Genomic DNA, 20,088 nt, shown 5'->3' with positions numbered 1-20,088 from the left:
AAAATTTGGATGTTTTCCACAGAGATGCCCAGTGAAAATCACGAGTCAAGCGAACTTTTTTGCAGTTAAGTGTGCCTTTTGGATATTTAAACCTCCCTGAGATGAGTCCGAAGGGGTAGGTGAGTTTATCTCGCTCTGTTTTACTAATTTTACTTTTCTTTCTACCAATTTTGTTTTGCTTAGATTTTGGCTGACAAGTTATTCCCTATTTGGGTTTTGATTATTTGGTTTGGTCATTTCATGAGGCCTGTAAATGGATTATTGTTTGTAGAGATTTATTTTCTATAGCAGAATTTGGTTTGTTAATATTTAATATTTTAATTGGACATTTGGTTTTATAATCGAATCATATTGGTCTCCATAAACAGATTAATACACTGCATAGATCAGGTCTGTATTTGTTAAAAGATGAAAAAAGATCATTAGTCTTTTTGTTTGTCTATTTTGAGCATAACTCAAGAATATGTAGCTATTGAATTGCTTTATTTTGTGTGCCATATAATTATCCAGATTCCCATATCAATTTGATTAGTTACTGATATCGGAAATGACCCCCTAAAATATATGGAAATGTGGCCCCTTAGAGTTCCCCAGAAGCGCCATCTGGGATGCCACATATGTTACCAAAATTTGGGGTGCCATATGATATCACCATATGCTTATTAATAAATACCCAATATTAGTAAGCCCGAGAGAGTTTTTGCCTAATATTTAGAGAAGAATTCTAAATACCGGCATAAATAAACGAGGCAGCATGGTACATTTTAGTCTTTTATTTAGTGTGAAAGATGCATAGGAGAATGAGAGCTTTATCTAAGAGAGAGAGGTAAATCTGTGTTCATACCGAGCACCAGGAACCAGCCACATGGAGGAGCATCTAGGCCTGGAAGCCTAGGGCGGGTGACCCGAAGGCCACGTGCCCTGGAGGTGCAGGGCTACAGCCAGCCCTCTCCTGGCAAGAAGCCAGGGAAGAAGAGAAGGGCCAGACACACAGTGTCCCAGGCTTTTAACCCACTTCCAAAGGGGAGTGGTTAATTAACCTGATTGGCTGGCGGGTACCCAGGTGTGGCCAGGTAGGGGGATGAGGTCACACAGGGGTGTGGTGAAAATATCAGGTAGGGCATGAGGTCACACAGGGGTGTGGCAAAGGCGTGGTCTGTCAGCTCACAAATCTAATTAATTTTAACCTGTATGCCTGCCTACTTCATTATGACTTCTTCACTTCAGAAAATGATTACTAGTAAGTTAACCATAGCCATTTATATCTTCCCCTCTCTGGGCAGAATTTGTTGTTATACTCTGATCCTTCATTGAAAGCTCTGAAATAAGCTTCAAGGAACATGCACTTTCTCCAGTAGAGAAGACTTCCAGAAACCCCGTGGCAAAGGGACTGCCAAGTACTTTTAGGTATGAACTTCTAGTATCATTGCTTAAACAAGCTTTGATGACACACTAGTGGAATTGCATGAAACTGATGGGTTGATGAGACTCCTAACATAAGATCCAGTGGAATAACAATCATATAGAACTCAATGAACTGAATGAGGATTATAATGTTGTTTGGAATATGATAGTGTTTATTTTAAAAATATATTTATTTTTTGTGGTAACATTGTAAATTTACATTATACACAAAGGATTATTGGTTCCACCAAATAAATAACTCCAACAAATAAAAAGTAAAAAGACAATAGGAAAATAAGCAAGGACTATACAAAAAATTAATTTCAAAATTTATTATATTAGAAGCAGAGAGACAGAGACAGATCACCGATTCTTGCCCCCAAAAGCCTACAACAGCTATGACTGAGCCAGACCAAAGCTGGTTGCCTCGAACTTGTTCCAGGTCTTCCATCTGGTGTCAGGGATCTGAATACTTGAGTGTTCACATGGTGCCTCCCAGGGTACACATTAACAAGAAGCTGGAATCAAGAGCAGAGCCAGGACTCAAATTTTGGCACTCCATCTGACATATGGGAGTCCCTACTAATGTCTTAACTATAGAACTAAACACCTGCCACAATATTGTTTTAACGTTCAGTTTTCTGTGTATATAAGGAAGACTTTTCTTTTTTTCTCTTAAACTCTGCCTAACAATCACTCAGTAAACTCTATTTTAGTAAATTGAAATTAAACATTTATAAATTATTTTATTCTTCCTTCTAGGCCCATCAAAAATCTAGAAACTTTTATTGAATATCATTGTTTTAATGTTAATAAAGCTATCTGGATAGGTTCAGTGAAAAAACTATCCTTTCTGATGATAAGACATAATTAGAAATGCTGATTATACAACAAAGGCCTTGCTTGGAATGGCAAGTGAGATTGATGCTCCTTCAATCAGGTATGACCCAACATTTTAAAGGAACAAAGGTTGACTTCATGGAGTCAATGATTATAGAGCCCTCTAGAAAAGACTTGGGTGGCTCCTCGCTAACAGGGTCCCAGCCTTACAGGGAATAATAAAAGTCACTTCCTGAGAGTCCCAGAAATGTCTGATGATTTGGGGGAACTCCAGAGGAGAGAAATTCACCCAAATAAATAAATACTGCAGGTAAAATCTGGTTGTGAATTTTTGGCTTGGCTTCTTAGCCTCAAGAGGCTTTTAAAAGTCCAATTTGAGATTCCTTATGAAAACAATCAGCAAAGCAAACTTAAGAATACCCCTATGGCAAATCAACACTCTTTCGGCTCCTACATAAAAAATCAGGCCTACTCTAATGAGACTAATTGTTATTTTTGTGATAAAAATAATATATTTTTGACATTATTTTTAATCAAATGGTGTGATATTACAGAAAATTCTTTCAACAAAAACTATCCATCTTTTATAGCACTGCCTTCCAGATTTATTATATTATAGTCCTTCTTACTCTTTTTGTTTTTTTTTGCAACTCTTTTTATGTTCTAAATATCTGGTAAAATATATTCTTTTCCTGTCAGTTATTGTTTCAATTAATTTCCTTCCAGTGTGTAAATAATTTTGGTTCTTGGCAGCATTTCACCTCAATATCTCATTATTCTTACTCCTCATAGATTAGTGATTTCGGCTTTTCCTTTGAACTAGTTATATTGTCTGCCTGATTATGTCATATCATGAGTAAAATAAATTCTCTAGCATATTTTTACTTTTAAATATATATGAGTCACTGATTGACCTTTTTTAAAAAGAAGAAAAACTAGTTTTTTCCAATGATATTGATAATTAATTGAAAATTAGATTATTTAAGAGTGTCAATGGCTCCAATAACTGCTATATGGATTGTAATACTATCAATATAAAAGCATTTTCTTTCCAATCTGTTACATGCTTAAAATAACCGTACAATATATATAATAATTCCCCAAAACACAAATCAATGGATATTGTCATGCCAAACTAAATGACCGTTTCTCTTTGTTTATAGCAATAAACAAAGTCGCCTTAACTTCATTCTATCAGTAAGGTTATAAACTGAAGATTAAAAATAAATGAATAACCAGAATTAGCTACATTTTAGATGGATAGTTAAGGTATCATTTTTCTATAGTCCTAATAAAATTGTGTATAAAGACTATTTGGTGCTATCATTCCTATGTTCTCCCTGGTGTCTTGTTTTTCACATCACAGATTCATTGAGGAGATCAACCAAATGATTTTTCATCTATTCCAGAAACTGTACCTTATGTAGGATAAAAGAATTAAATTTCTGGTACCTGTGACAATAGTCCTTGGAAATAAAAATTTTATTCTTCTTTGCTCTCCTTTATTAATCACTGTAAGTAGAAGAGTATAAAGATTTAGAATCTCACTATGTTTCATTTTATGGCTACTAAAAGGCTAAGGTGATGAGTTTGAAGACAGAAGTAACTAGTTTGAAATAATTTTTTGCATAAATGTGTAAAAGCTAAACCAATATATGGGATCTAACGGTATTAAGAGATACATTTCACAGAAGGTGTCCTGATGAAACTTCACCCATGCGAATGCCTCTTGGTTTTTTAAGACATATCTAATAGTACATCGTATGTTTTAAACTTTTTCTTTATTTCCTAACACGACTCTATAATTTACAAATACTTGTAGTTCTTTGTTGGGGGTTTGGGGTTGATATATGTTATATAAATCATGACATTTAGGCTCCAGACCTGCACTGCTAAATCAGATAGCTGGTTTTCAGGAAGGGGTCACGGAAAACAAACATGTGAAATGTTATTCAACCTTTATTGGTGGAAAAATTGCTTCTCAGAAATAATATGTGGGATCTCCCAATGATTTTTTAATTATCATAATTCAGTAAAGTTTTGCATCATATTAATTTTAAAAACTAATTTGCTGGCTGGTGCTGTGGCTCACTAAGCTAATCCTCTGCCTGAGGCACCAGCACCCTGGGATCTAGTCCCAGTTGGGATGCCGGATTCTGTCCCGGTTGCTCCTCTTCCAGTCCAGCTCTCTGCTGTGGCCCAGGAGTGCAGTGGAGGATGGCCCAGGTCCTTGGGCCCTGCACCAGCATGGGAGACAAAGAGAAGCACCTGGCTCCTGGCTTCTGATGGGCACAGCGCAGGCCGTAGCGGCCATAGCGGCCATTTGGGGGGTGAACCAACGGAAGGAAGACCTTTCTCTCTGTCTCTCTCTCTCTCACTGTCTAACTCTGCCTGTCAAAACAAAACAAAACAGAACAAAACAAAAAACAACCCTAATTTGCTTTAGAGATTATAAGAGAAATAAGTTTTAAAATTGTACCTCTTATTTTGATATTTTTTCTCATTAGACTTAAAGGTGTGCTGTGAGTGTTTTTGTCACATTAATTCTAATATGAATCTAAATATCACATAATGAGTTATCAGATAAGGTAGAGGTTCCTGAAATTAGTTAATTGGATTTACAAGAAAAGAAAGAATAACAGAAGTCCATGAGTGTCCTGAATTTCAGTATTAGACCAAAAAAAAAAAAATCTATGACAACAGTCACTGTGTGTGCTACATGCAATAAGATAAATTTATTTATGGATCCACTGGGAAAACATCATAAAATGATTCTCACTAAAAAGTGCAATAATACAATAAATTTCTTTTCCCTTTGGCAATGACTACTAATGATAGCTCAGCTATGCGCCAATTTCCTGATTCAGCATTTATGTATAAATAAAGTCTGCAAAGACTCTTAGGCTGTAGTTATTTTTTTCTGACTTCATTTCTTTTGAGACTATTTTTTTCAAACTTACTTTTCATTGCCACATTTCCCCTTTGACTTATTGCATCAGGAAATTAATGTACATATTCTAATATAGCGTGAGCCACTTTCTAATTAGCTGAACATGATCCAGAAACATAACTCTATTGTGTATGAAAATGAACAAAACATTGCTTTGTGTACATTGAAATGTATCTAATTATAGCAATCATAATATTATAACAATTTAAAACAGCTGAGATTATATATGATAAACTTTAAAAGAATTTCAGAAGAAAGTAAGGCATTCTACATTTTGGAAAGCAAAAGGAAAAAGAACAATGTAAAATAATGCATTTCAGAAGAATATAATTTAGGACTTTTTAAAAGTCTCATAAAATTTTCTTCATGGGCGGCCAGCGCTGTGGCTCACTTGGTTAATCCTTTGCCTGCAGCGCTGGCATTCCATATGGGCACTGGTTCTAGTCCCAGCTGCTCCTCTTCAAGTCCAGCTCTCTGCTGTTGCCCAAGAAGGCAGTGGAGGATGGCCAAGTGCTTGGGCCCTGCACCTACATGGGAGACCAGGAGGAAGCACCTGGCTCCTGGCTTCGGATCGGCGCAGTTCTGGTCATAGCAGCCATTTAGGGGGTGAACCAATGGAAGGAAGACCTTTCTCTCTGTCTCTCTCTCTCTCACTGTCTATAACTGTCAAAAAAATGTTTTTTCTTCATGTTTCTTCAAAAACAATGACATTGTGTAGACATCAGTAGAGCTGATAAATGATAAGAAATGACTGAAATTTAAGAACTAATACAACTAAAGTTCCTAAGAGTGTGCAAGATTCTCTCAGACTAATAATTATCCATGTATTGGCTTTATTTTATATGTTTCAATATAGTTATTGTTCAAGTCATGGTCATTTTGTAGTCTGCTGTTTCCTTCCATTCATGCTTTTAAATAATATATAAATAACAATTACAAATTCTTTACAACTTGATTTTTTTAAAGATTCTCCTCATTTCAGTGTGTTTTTGCACATTTCAATGTGTTTCTTGCCTTCTGGGTTTCTATTAACAAGAGTAAATCTTAAGTACATCAAAAATGTAATGTCGATGAGTGAAATTGACATTCTGAGATTGGATGATTACTTACAGCCATTGTATCTACTGTTGAGGAACAGTGTTTTTTTTTTTTTTTTTCTTACTATTTGTAAATCATTGTAAAAATTAAATGAACAAATGGGAAAGGAAAGAGGAAGGAGGGTGGAGATGTCCGCAGAGTAAGGGTAGGCTGGGAAGTATAACTTTGCTTTGATATTGGTATGTATGAAATATTTGAATTTTGTTTACCTTAAAAAAGTTAAAAAATAAAAGATGAAACTCTAAAAAAAGCTGAATACATCATTAAACAACTTGTTGAAGGCAACCAACAAAATCCCAAGTATTTTGTGTGATCCTTTAGCAATATAGCTAAGTTGTTATTCATCATGACATATTAAAAGCCCCTGTAAGGTTCAAAATAATATACATATGGGATGCAGTATTGATATATATGAAAATGTGAATGAAAGTATTAACAGAATTTTGTGGTTCTATTGAGTTAAATTGATGAATTAAGCAGTGGAACACATAACAGCTATTTGTCCCAGTGTTTTACCATGCTTTGGGATAGAGTAGGGGTTCTAGCAAAACGTGAAACATTCATGGCTGCACTATTTTAATGCCATGCCTGCATTCATGGTTTTAACTTTCTTAAAATAGTTGGGAACATTTTTCAGAATTATGAAATGTCATCCAACACATCTACAAAGTGTGACAAACATCTGTTATTCCTCATGTCTTACATACATGCTTAGACTATATTTCCTACTTGGAGAAAGTGGTTCTTTGAAGCACTGGGGTATTACAACATTACTGTGACATTATTTAAAATGGTTCATTACTCCTGCTTTGTTCATGAGGGAGCTGGAAACTTCAGTAATTAGACAAATACACCATTGCTATGTTATTCTAGACCTGCATGTAAATGTCAGTCTGTTAATTTCATAAGGTGCTAAGGGGTATTCAAATACAAGATGATCATAAAGACATTAAAGTTAGGTGAACTCTGATGCACATTAACATGCTCCCCATGGCCTCATTTGATTTTGATGTGGTATAGTGACACATTTATCTAATTCCATTTAGAATATTTTAACTAAAGTTAAAGTATAATAAAGAAAATGGAACATAGACTTTAAGTATGTCTACTTACCATTCTTATTCAAGTAAAATATATGGTTAATGTAAAATGCCACGCAATTAGGACAGAAACTGATTCTTGATATAGAATGAATAAGCTGAGCTCTAAAATAATTGAATTCACATCTTTCTGGATTGTCTTCAAAGACTAACAAATGGCTGACTAGTCATTTTGCATAGGTATATATATTACTCTTTACTTGGGAAGCCTAAACTGTAAAAACAAAATAAAGACAATCCCTAAATTATGGAATTTTGTAAAGCTGGTTGTGTTCATCATTTGTTAGTGAAAGATCAATTGCCACTCTAAAATGAAATAGATTAAGGAAAATTTCCTGCAAGGTATTGACTGATGTTCAGTTACAATATTTATGGCCCTAGACAAATACTATTGAAGAAATTCTTAAATCGTTTCAATCATGATTGTCCCCTGCTGCCAAATCCAGCAGTCATTGATAGTTTCTCTAATTTCAAGGCTGTCAAATTCATTAGACAACAACATAGCTGAATGCCTTTCCAGTGATCAGATCATCATCTGCTTAAATTTTGGTCTATGATATTTTTGAAACATGTAGAACTTTAACATTTAAAATATTAAAACAGTTTAATCTGATGTACATAGTATGTCTATTTTCTTATATCCATTTTTAGTTATATTACAGTTTCATAAATATTAGCCATGTCAAATTACCTCAGATATATTCACTGTTTTAAAGTGTAACCAGCTATCTATCTATGTATATATGCATATGAGCATATATTTGTTGGTATAAAATAAATCTGTTTTTACATATTACATTATAATAATATTATTTAAGTTCTGAGTGATTTCAAATATTCACATTTCTTGAATAACAAAGTTCTACCTTGCTGGGTGAAGATTTGGTGACCAAAAGAAAAGTTGAAGCAAAAATTCACTGCTTTACTTAAATGCATTTTCTCCTAGTAAGTATAGGCATAAAATCTACTAGGACATCCTTAACAACTTTAACAATGCATACTCAGAGTTTAAATAAAAATAAACAGTGGTGTTACATAGAGAAAATTTTTGTGTGAGAATAGACAGTACTACTACAAAAGAACTTTTATCAGTACTGGGATATTAAAACAAATATAGGATTTGAAACCTGAATTTCTGCTGTTTTTAGGATTTTCTGTCAGGGAAATAAAAGGTTTATCAAAGAGAACTTTTCTGAGGTTTGAAATGCTTTCCCAAATCAAATGGCAACATCTGTGAAATTACGTTGTTATCTTCCAGTTGATTAATTCACTGTTTGTTTTCAGTGGCACATAAAATATGGTATATCTCAAGTTGATGCTGTCTTAGATTCTAGAAAATATAATAATGCATGACCAGGGAAAAATTAAATTCAGATTATGATAGATAATAACAAAGAGAGAACCTATAAATTTACCTATCTGTATTCTGCAAGTTTGCCAAATTTGGGTGCCATAATCAAATGTGTCTAAGTCAATAGTAAAACAACAACAACAACAACAACAAAACACTTGAAGCTACAGTCAATAAGTCTGCTTTCTGTATGTTGAGTTACCAATCAATTTTATTCAGTAGAATTTTAGATATTGGTTACGCTTTTCTTAGTGTCCTTTAAAAACTATTTAGAAAATATTCAGCAGTAAGACATATTTAGGAACTAGCTGTAGGAAGATTTTATTATTTTAACATAATGGTCAAAAAGTACTTAAAAATTTATGCACTTTAAAATATAGGTTAATGAATACAAAATGCAGAAAAGGTATCAAACTTCACATATTTAAATATAAAAATTTTGTTCTTACATTCAAAACCATAAAAATTGACTCATGATAATTTTTGCTGATTTTTAGAAAACAATTAATGTGTTTTCCCAAATCTGTATCCTGATTTGATTAATGCTTTAAAGACATACCTTTCAGTGAATGAACAAGTGGTTTTCCATATGTTGACAAACAAAAATCTCCGTTCTATTTTTTATTAGAAACAAGCAGGAAAAAGAATTTGGAAGAAATATTTTTGTTTTAACTCTTTGTAGACTAAGGTCCTTTTTTGTCATTTCACATTTCATAGTGTAAGAAAGCTCAGACAATGAATTACATTTGTGTAAATATGAAGATAGCAACTTTAAAAAGTAAAAAAAAAAAATGCCAAGGAATAGTAATATGAAATTAAAAAAAAAAAACTTTCCCAGTATGTTGCTTCATAAGTAAGTAAAATAAAGGAAAATAAATGTTCTCCTTATTATACAATCATATAATCTCTGTGAATTCTATGTGACCTATGATATGAGTAAGCCTTCTGTTTAAAGTAATAACTTTTTCTTGTTGACAGATATTTGATGCGATTATAATATTTGTGTGTTGCTATGCCCTCCCATCTGTGTTTTGTGTACATGGGAGCATCCTAGAAGGTAGATACTGTGTTTACCGAAGTTAATTTTATTTAATTTCAGGTTGACATCCATAGTTAACACCTCATATGGATAGTATAAATGAGAGTACTATAAATTAAATGAGGCCTTCCCAAAAAGACATAATCAAGAAAAGCACTTGAGTTTTCAGTTTTTCACAGAATGTACCTTCAATTTTTTAGGCAAATTTATGTAAATATTTACATTTGAAAGAGTTAGAGAGGGAGAAACAGAGAGAGATCTTCCATTTGCTGGTCCACTGCCCTAAAAGGCCAAAACAGCCTGGTGGGCCAGGCCAGAGACAGGTGCTTCTTCCAGGTCTCCTGTGTGCGTGGCAGAGGCCCAAACACTTGGGCCACATTTCACTGCCTTCCCCAGGCCATTCACAGAGAGATGGATCAGGAGTCAAGGAGCCAGGACACAAACCGATGTCCATAGGGGAGGCCAGCATTGCAGGTCGCAGCTTAACCGGTTAGGCCATCTCGACCCCCGAAGCGTTCATTTCACATGGATTTTTTTGTAGTTTTATGGGGGTACAGCACAATATTTCAACACATGTAGATAGCATAAACTGCTATATAATAATATATAGTCAGGGTATTTGCATTTCCATTTACTTAATTTTGCCCTTACTTTTGGAGCCTATAAGCTTCTCTCTTCCAATTCTATACACAATATATAATACATCATTGTGAACTAGGTGTCCTACTAGGCTGCAGAACAGTAGCAACTATTACATCTGTCTGTGTTTTAATACCCCTTATCCAGCCTCCCTCTATCCCCCATACCTTGCAAGTCACCTCACATAAACTTCTATCTTCCACATGTAAGAACATGTAATATTTTTTCTTTTTGAATCTGGCTTATTTCATTTAACATAATGATCTCTAGGTATATTCATTTTATTGCAAATGTCAGGATTTAAATCTTTTGTATGGAAGACTGATACAACATTTTGGATGCATATATTTTATCAATTCATCTACTGATGGACACATAGATGGATTTCATATCTTGGCTACTGTGAACAGAGCTCTAGGCAGACGATTCATACACTGGTTTCCTTTCCTATGGATATACTCAGAAGTGAGCTAGCTGTGTTCACTGTATTTGTTTTTTTATTTTTCTGAATAAACTCTCTAAAGTTCTTCATAATGGCCATGCTATTTTGCACTTCTGACAATAGTGTAAGAGTTCCCTTTCCTCTACATTCTTTCCAACACTTGATATTTTGTGTTTTTAATAATAATTCTAAATGGAGTGAAATGACACCACATTGTAGTCTTTGTTTTTTATTTATTTATATGAAAGGCAGTCTTATAGAGACAGAAGTAGAGAGAGAAAGAGGGGGGCGGGGATCGGTCTTCCATCTGCTGGTTCACTCCCCAAATGGTCACAATGGCCAGAGCTGGGCCAATCCGAAGCCAGGAGCCTGGAGCTTCTTCTAGGTCTCCTTTGTGGGTGCAGGGGCCCAGAGATTTGGGCCATCTTCTGCGGTTTTCCCAAGCTACAGCAGAGAGCTGGATTGGAAGTGGAACAGCCAGGACCCGAACTGGCACCTTTATGGATGCCAGCACTGCAGGCAGCAGCTTTACCTACTGCACCACAGCACTGGCCCCATCATTGTGGTTTGATTTCCATTTCTCTGATGGTGAATGATGTTGGACATTTCCTCATTTCTTGTTAATCAGTTGTATTTCTACTTTCTAGATGAAAGTAGAATCATCTAGATGAAATTTCTAGATGAAAGTAGAAATACAATTAGAAATGTCCATTAAGAAGATTCACCTACTTCTTGACTAGATTTTTATGTTGTTTTTTGAGTTCTTTTACTTTATTTTGTTTTCAGATATGAATCCTTTGTTAGATACATAGCTTGAAAGTATTTCCTCTCAGTCCATTGGTTACCTCTTGACTCTTGATTGTTTATATTGCAGTATAGAAGGTTTTTAGTTTGATACAATCCCATGTGTTTATTCTGCTGTGTTGTTTGTGTGTCTAGAGTCCAAAGTAAGTTCCCTATGCCAATGTTTTTAAATATTGTTTTCTTTATATTTCCTGTTAGTAGTTTCATGTCTTGTACTTATGTCCCATGGAGAGGTAGGGGATGGATCAAGTTCAATTTTCTGCATATAGAGATCCAGTTCATCAACACATTTTTTAAATATACTATCCTTTCTCCACTGCACATCTTTGGTGCCTTTGTCAAGATTCAGTTGGCTATAGATGTGTAATCACTGGGGTCTCTATTTCATTGTCTCTTTATGCCAGTACCACAGTTTTGGTTATAAGAACTCTATATTGTTAATGAAACTCAAATATTGTAATGCTTCTACCTTTTTCTATTATGTAAGATTGCTGTGCCTTTCAAGTGTCTTTATGTGTCTATCTGACTTTTTGGATTATTTTTTTCCAGTAAAGAATGCCATTGGTATTTTGGTGGGGACTGCACTGAATCTCTAAATTGCCTGGATTAGTATTGCCTTTTAAAAATATTAATCACTGGGACTGGCACCATGGAATAGCAGGTAAAGCCCTGGCCTGAAGCGCCGGCATCCTATATGGGCACCGTTCAAGTCCTGGCTGCTCCACTTCTGATCCGGCTCTCTGCTGTGGTCTGGGAAAGCAGTAGAAGATTGCCCAAGTCCATGGGCCCCTGCACCCACATGAACTTCTTCCAGGCCGGGAACTTCTTCTGGTCTCCCACGTGGGTACATTCGCCCAAGGACTTGGGCCATTTTCTACTGCTTTCCCAGGCCACAGCAGAGAGCTGGATCAGAAGTGGAGCAGTGGGGACTGGAACAAGTGCCCATATGGGATGCTGGCACTGCAGGAGGAGGCTTTACCTGCTACGCCACAGTGCCAGCCCTTGCCACAGTTTTTAAACTGTCATTTTAAATTCTTGTATTTCTGCCTATATTTCACTTTCCAGTTACCTTTCCCAACATGTATTTAAAAATAAACTTTGTATTTTAGAGATTTTTATATTCAAAGCAAATTTAGAAGGTTCAGAGTTTTCCCATGCACAATATTTTTGATAACATCTTACATCACAGTGGTTTTCTTTCAGTTTACAAATCTACATTGATACATTATTGCCACCCAAAGTCTATAGTACAAATTAGTTCCCTCTTGGTGTCATATATTCTATGAGTTTAGACAGATGTATAATGATGTGTGTCTACCATTACAGCATTATACAGAGTAGTTTTACTGCTATAAAGTCCTCTGTGTTTCAGCTATTAAACTTTTCCTCCTGCTAACTCCTTATCTTTTATTGCCTGTAGTTCTTTTCCAGAATGTTATATAGTTGCCTTTTTGGATTTATTTCCTTTAGTAACATGAATTGAGGTTACTCCATATCTTACCTTACCTTGATAACTCATTTCTATTACTGAGTAATATTCCATTAACTATTATTGATCCACTCTTCTATTGAACAATATTTGTTATTTCTACATGTTAGAAATTATAAATGAAGGTGATATACATAACCATGTAGATGCTTTCGACTTTTCAATTCTTTAGGGTAAAGACCAAGGACCACACGTGGCGGGTACATGGTAGGATTAGCTTTCTTTTTGCATCTAAAAAGTTTTCTGTTGTGTATTTTTAAAAAATCCATTTTCAAATGTGTTTTTTTTTTTCCAAATATTTTCTTTCTTTATTTTGTGGCTTGTTTTATTCTCCTGTAGTTCTCTTCTACATAGGATAGTTTTAATTTTAATGAGGTTCAGATCAACAATTATCTCCGTTGTGGATTATTCCTTTGATGATACACCTGTAACCTCATCATCATACCCATGACAGTATTGTATTTTATGTTTAGGATTTTTTTTACACTTCTGTGTTTTCTATTTAAGTTATGATGCATCTTTAGTTAATTCTTGTGAAACGTGTTAAGTGTAGGGGCTGATGCTGTGGTGTAGCGGGTAGAGCTGCCGCCTGAGGTGCCGGCATCCCATATGGGCGCCAGTTCCAGTCCCGGCTGCTCCACTTCCAATCCAGCTCTCTGCTATGGCCTGGTAAAGCAGCGAAAGATGGCCCAAGTCCTTGGGCCTCTGTACCTGAATGGGAGACCTGGAAGAAGCTCCTGGCTCCGGATTGGTGCATTTCCGGGTGTTGCGACCATTACAGACAATCGGGGAGTGAACCAATGATGAAAGAACTTTCTCTCTCTTTCTCTCTCTCTCTCTGCATCTCCATCTCTCTCTCTCTGTAACTCTGACTTCAAATAAATAAATAAATCTTTTTTAAAAAAAGTGTTAAATCTGTGTCTAGATTTATTTTTCATTTTTGCTTGTAGACTTCTAGTTTTTTGAACACTTTTGTTTGTAAAGACTCTCTTTTGTATCATTCTATTTCCTTTGAGTGGTTGTAAAAGATTAAGTGGCTATATTCCCATGGATTTGAGTTATATATTCTGCTCTATTCTATTTGTGTATTCTCCCATCAATACCACTCTATGCTGATTATTGTTGCTTCATAGTAGGTCTTTCAGCAGGGTAGTGCTAGTCATCTGACTTTATCCCCTTCCTTCAGTATTGAGTTGGCTTTTTGGGTGTTTTGTTTCTCTTCATATACATTACGATGAGTTTATTGATATTAATTAAATGAATTCTTGGGATTCTTATTAATATTGTATCCAATATGTTTTATCTACCATTAATGGCATGCCATCATAATTCTTTTAAAGGAAAAAAAAACCCATAGATACCCAGAGATGAATCAATTATTTTCTTAGGAAATTTTAAAGTGCATACAACTATAAAAGTAGACTTAGATCCCTTTTTTAAAGATGTATTTATTATTTGAAAGGCAGAGTTACAGAGAGGCAGAGGCACAGGAGGAGATCTTCCATCTGCAGGTTTACTCCCCAGATGGCTGCAATGGCTGGAGCTGCGCCAATCTGAAGCCAGGAGCCTCTTCTGGGTCTCCCCCGTGGGTGCAGAGGCCCAAACACTTGGACCATCTTCTGCTTTCCCAGGCCATAGTAGAGCTGATTGGAAGTGGAGCAGCCAGGACTCGATTCAGCATCCATATGGGATGCTAGCACTGCAGGTGGCGGCTTTACCTGCTATGCCACAGCACCAGTTCCCAGATACCTTTTTAAATAACTATTATGAAACTACAAAAACCAGATGTTATATAAATTAAAAATAAATAAAATTATAAGACCAATAAAATTAAAATATCATTAATAATTTTGTTTTTAAAAATTATTTTTTCTCAGTTGTAGTGTAAGTAGAAATATACAGCATGAATTTTTGTTTTAAATGTATCTTGTAATCATTATTACTCATGGAGAAAGGGCCTATTTATAAAATGTATGGAATTAATTATTTCAGAACTTGTTTAGATTAAGCAAATCTCATAATTATTGATATCAATACCTCTGCCTTTTTTTGAATTTTAAAGAGAAACTTTCCTCTGTATATTTCAGAGACTTTCAAGGCCAGGAACATCTGGTTCCTGGCCAGGAGCCTGAAACTCCATACTGGTCCCTCCTACATGGGTAGCAGGGGCCAAAACTCTTAGGACATTTTCTTCTGATTTCCCAGAAGCCTTAAAATGGAGCTGGATCAGAATGAAGCAGCCAGGACTCCAACGGGCATTCATTTAGGATACTTAACCTACTGCACCATAATGCAGGCCCCAGTCTTGCCATTCTTATGAAGTAAGAACACTTTTTCAGTTCATGTAACTTCTTCCTGACCAAATTTTATCACCTGTTAAGAGAATATTTAGATTTGAACTCTCATTCAACAATAAGATAAAAAAATCTAAAAATATATGGTAGAGGGGCCAGCAATGTGGTGTAGTAGGTAAAGCTATAGCCTGCAGAGCAGGCATCCCATATGCCTGCTGGTTCGAGTCCCGGCTGATCCATTTCCAATTCAGATCTTTGTTATGGCCTGGGGAAGGTAGTAGAAGATGGCCCGAATCCTTGGGCCCCTGTACTCATGTGGGAGACCTGGAAGAAGCTTCTGTCTCCCAGCTTCGGATCGGCCCAACTCTGGCCATTGCAGCCATCTAGGGAGTGAACCAGCAGATGGAAGACCTCTCTCTCTCTCTCTCTCTCTCTCTCTCTGCCTATGCTTCTCTGTAACTCTGCCTTTCAAATAAATGAATAAATCTTTAATATGTATATATGGTGGAAATCTTAAGTTCCTCCTTTGATTAACTTTGTGAATACAGATATTCTTTTACTTAGATTTTAGAATTGATATTAAAATAGGACAAATAATACCTATTCTGCTTACATTTCAGGGATATAAAGCACAGGATTTATATAATGAAAATATGTATGGACCTGTAGTAAAGTATAGCTTTCATCATCATCAATATTGGATCTTTTTTTATACATTGTAATTTGAGTAAATTCTTTTACATTCCACCCATTAGAGGGCAGTACCATCACACTCTCACAAAATATTACTTATATATAGAGGCAAAGTAAGACTGTCTCTACCTGGACAGTCTCTCTAGAGACCAAAGTAATCTTACATTTCATGAATAAGATGATTATTTAATTCATATAACGTTATGTCTGATGATGAAGTACCTAGATCAGATGGCAAAAAAAAATTATTTAAACTGTAATGCAGTCAAAGAACTATGCCAATACCTGTCCACATGTAAAAATTTAGATTTCTAACTTGTTGAAGAAGAAAGACACCCACTCCCCTGTGTCATACAGTGAGTGTTAGGTTTCTCTTTGCCTTAATTTTCCTTCAAAGCAAGGGATTATAGGCCTCTATTGACCTATTGACTTTTGTTCCCCAGTTTTTCACTGTAAGCACTTTTTTGTTTTCAGTCAGAGGGTTTTTGTTTTAAATATTGTAAAACTCTGTCATCTCACCATTTACTTTTTTTGCTTATCCTGGAAGTAATTCTAACTTTGACTAAAGGGAAATCACAGGCAAATTTTTTGACATTTGTTTTTATGTATTAATTACGTTATGCTAAATTTAAAATTTAGAGTAAAAATATAACATAATTTTTCAATCCTAGCCATTTTAAGTATACCATTATAAGTAGTACTAGTAAGTGGAATATATAAGTGCATTCATATTGTGGGGGAACCAATCATTACTATCCCTCTCTTGAATGTTTTAAAACTGATATTGTACACATATTAGAAAATTAAAACTAACTCACTCGTTCCCTAGCCCTGGGTAATGACCATTCTATGTCCCTGTCTCCCTGTCTCTATGATTTTAACTATGCTAAGTGCCTCCTATGACTGGAATCTTTTGGATCTGTTTTACAATGGCTGGCCTATTTCATTTAGTATAATATGCTCAAGGTTCTTCCTTGTTGTAGCACACATCAGAATTTCTCTACTCTTCAAGTCTGCATGGTATTATCTTGTAAACTTATATTTTCCTTGTCCACTATTCTATTTTGGACACAGGGATTGCTATCCAGTTTGAGCTATTATGGATAATAATGTTATAAAAATGGCTATACAGATAGCTCCTTATGATTTTGCTTTCAATTCATTCAGGTACATACTCAGCACCTGAACTGCTAGATTATAAGGAATTGTCTTTGTAGCTTTTTGAAAAATGAATATGCTGGTTTCCATAGAGGCTGCATCAATTTACATTTCCGCTATCACTATACAAAGTTTCCAATTTTTTTCACCAATATTTACTACATTTTTTATTATGTGGTACCTGACCTAATCAGTGTGGGATGGTACCTCTGAGTGTAGTTTTTATTTGTATTTTCCTAATGACAAGTAATTCAGAACTTTTCTTCATGTTATTACTGGTCTTTTATAGTTTCTTTGGAAAATTTATTGAAGCCTTTATTTTCTTTATTTGCTTGTTGCTGAGTTTCAAGAGTTCTCTAAATATTCTGGATATTGATTTTATATTTATATATATATATATATATATATAATGCAAATATTCCATTCTGTGGGTTTCCATTTTACTATGTAATATGACTTTAAAAACATTTATTTATTTGAAAAGCAGTGTCACAAGAAAGAGAGCAAGAAGCAGAGAGACAGAAAGAGAGTGAGAGAAAGGAGGGGGGGATTTTCTGTCTACTGTTTTACTCACTAAATGGCTGAAACAGCCAGGCTTGAACCAGGGTGAAGTCAGGATCCAGAAACTCCATCTGGGTCTCCCATATGGGTGGCAGGGTTCAAGAACTTAAGCCATCTGTGGCTGCCTTCCCAGGTACATTACCAGGAAGCTGGATAAGAAGAACAGCAAGGGCTCAAACCAGTAATCTCATATGAAATGCTAGTCTTGTAAGCAGTGGCATCAACCATTGCACTATGCTGTTATGATGTATTTTGGTAAAAAACTTTAAAACTTTCCATGAATCCCAATTTGGGTATTTTTTCTTCAATTTCCTATGACTTTGGTGCCATATCCAAGAAATTCTTCTCAAATACAATGTCATGAAGATTTTCCCCTTTTTATTCTAACAGTTTTTATACTTACATAGGTCGTTATATTTACTTTGAACTTATTACTGTATTTGGTATTAGAACAGCACTCCACTTCTTTTGTACACAGATATCCAATTTTTCTAGCATCATTTGATGAAAAGATTGTTTCAATCCTCATTAAACAGTCTTGGTTACCCTTGTGGAAAATTGTTTGTACATACATAGAATGTTTACTTTCAGACTGTCTTTGCTTTGATCTATCTGTATTATGTCAGTATACACACAATGTTTTTAAGATTTATTTACCTGAAAGGAAGAATTACAAAGAGAGAGGGACAGAGAGAAAGACAGATTGTTCCATTTGCTGCTTTACTCCGTGGATTTCCTCAATGCTAGGAGACCAGAAAGCTGTCCCAGTGTCCAAATGGGACCAAGACACAAACAGGTACCCAAATGGGAAGCCAACATTGCAGACATCACTTACTCCGCTGTACTACAACACCACCCCCAGGACCAGACACTATTTTGATTGTTATGCCTTTGTATGAAGTTTTGAAGTTAGGAAGCATGAGTCCTCCAAGTCTATTCTTTATTATTAATTCTTTTTAAGTATTGTATTTATTGTTTGGGCTTATTTGAAATTCCATGTTAATTTGGAATAGTCTTTAATATCTGAAGAAGTGTTTATTAGGATTTGGACAAGGATTGCAGTGAAATGCTATGTTGCTTTTCGTAGCATTGATATTTTAATATATTAAGTCTCCAAATTCATGAACATGAACATCTCCCAATTTGTTTATGTCCACCTTAATTTCTTTTATCAATGTTTTGCAGTTTCAATTTATCAAAAATTAACTTTTTTGGTTTAATCTTAAGTGGTTTTATGTACTATTATAAGTTTAATTTTGTTCTTGATTTCCTTTTCAAATGGTTCATTGTGAAGTACATGAAAATGCAATTGGTTTTTGGTAGTTTTTTTTTCCTTAATTACTAAGACATATTTTATTTAAGGCATAAAAACTTCATGCACTTCATAAATACAAATTCAGGTACATTCAGGTACACAGTGAATCTTCCTACCCTACCCGCCCTCCCCCCTTCTTCCTCCTCCCTCTTGTACTTCCATTCTTACTTCTCTACTAAGATCTATTTTCAATTATCTTTATACATAAAGGATTAATTCTATACTAAGAGTTCAACAAATAGTATGAAAAAAATGTTCCTCAACAGAAGAGACAAGAGCTGTTCAAAGTCATCATATCTCAAAGTGTTAATTTCATTTCTGTGGATTACATTTTAGGTGCTCTATTAGTTACCACAGATGAGTGAGAACATAAGGTATTAGTTCTTTTGGGATTGGCTTATTTCACTTAGTATAATGTTTTCCAGTTACATCCATTTTGTTGTAAACGACAGAATTTCATTTTGTTTTATTACTGTGTATATTCTATGGTGAACATATTGATAATTTCTTTATCTAGTCATCAGTCAATGGGCATTTGGGTCAATTCTGTGCCTCAGCAATTGTGAATTCAGCTGTAATAAACATGGGGGCACAGATAACTCTTTCATATACTGATTTCATTTCCTTGGGGTAAATTCCCAGGAGGGTTGGCTGGGTCATATGGTAAGTCCATATTCAGATTTCTGAGGTAGCCCCATACTGTCCTCCATAGTGAAGGACTATGCCAGTTTACATTCCCATCAACAGTGGATAGGATACCTTTTCCCCCACACCCTCACCAGCATTTGTTCTTTGTTGATTCATATATGAAAGCCATTCTAATGGGGGCAAGGTGAAACCTCATTATAGTTTTGATTGCATTTCCCTGATGGTTAGTGATCATGAGCATTTTTTCAAGTGTCTGTTGGCCA

The 20,088-nt window shown here is 35.2% G+C and overlaps 1 long non-coding RNA gene across 2 annotated transcripts in view; it reads left to right on the top strand.

The window, feature by feature from the left end:
- The window catches only part of LOC149126261 (uncharacterized), a 157,398-nt gene that overhangs the window by 108,696 nt on the left and 28,614 nt on the right, over positions 1-20,088 (top strand). The window contains exons 3-4 of one of the 2 annotated variants that reach the window (XR_016235789.1): positions 23-115; positions 1,284-1,407. This is a non-coding gene — a long non-coding RNA (uncharacterized LOC149126261). Of the gene's footprint in view, positions 1-22; positions 120-1,283; positions 1,408-20,088 lie in introns of both variants that reach the window. The other variant, XR_016235787.1, reaches the window with a different exon arrangement.

The sequence above is a fragment of the Oryctolagus cuniculus genome, chromosome 6 (assembly GCF_051225735.1).
Source record: "Oryctolagus cuniculus isolate XC-2025 breed Fujian yellow rabbit chromosome 6, ASM5122573v1, whole genome shotgun sequence".
Taxonomy (NCBI): Eukaryota; Metazoa; Chordata; class Mammalia; order Lagomorpha; family Leporidae; genus Oryctolagus; species Oryctolagus cuniculus.
This window is presented reverse-complemented; position numbering and strand designations above follow the sequence as displayed.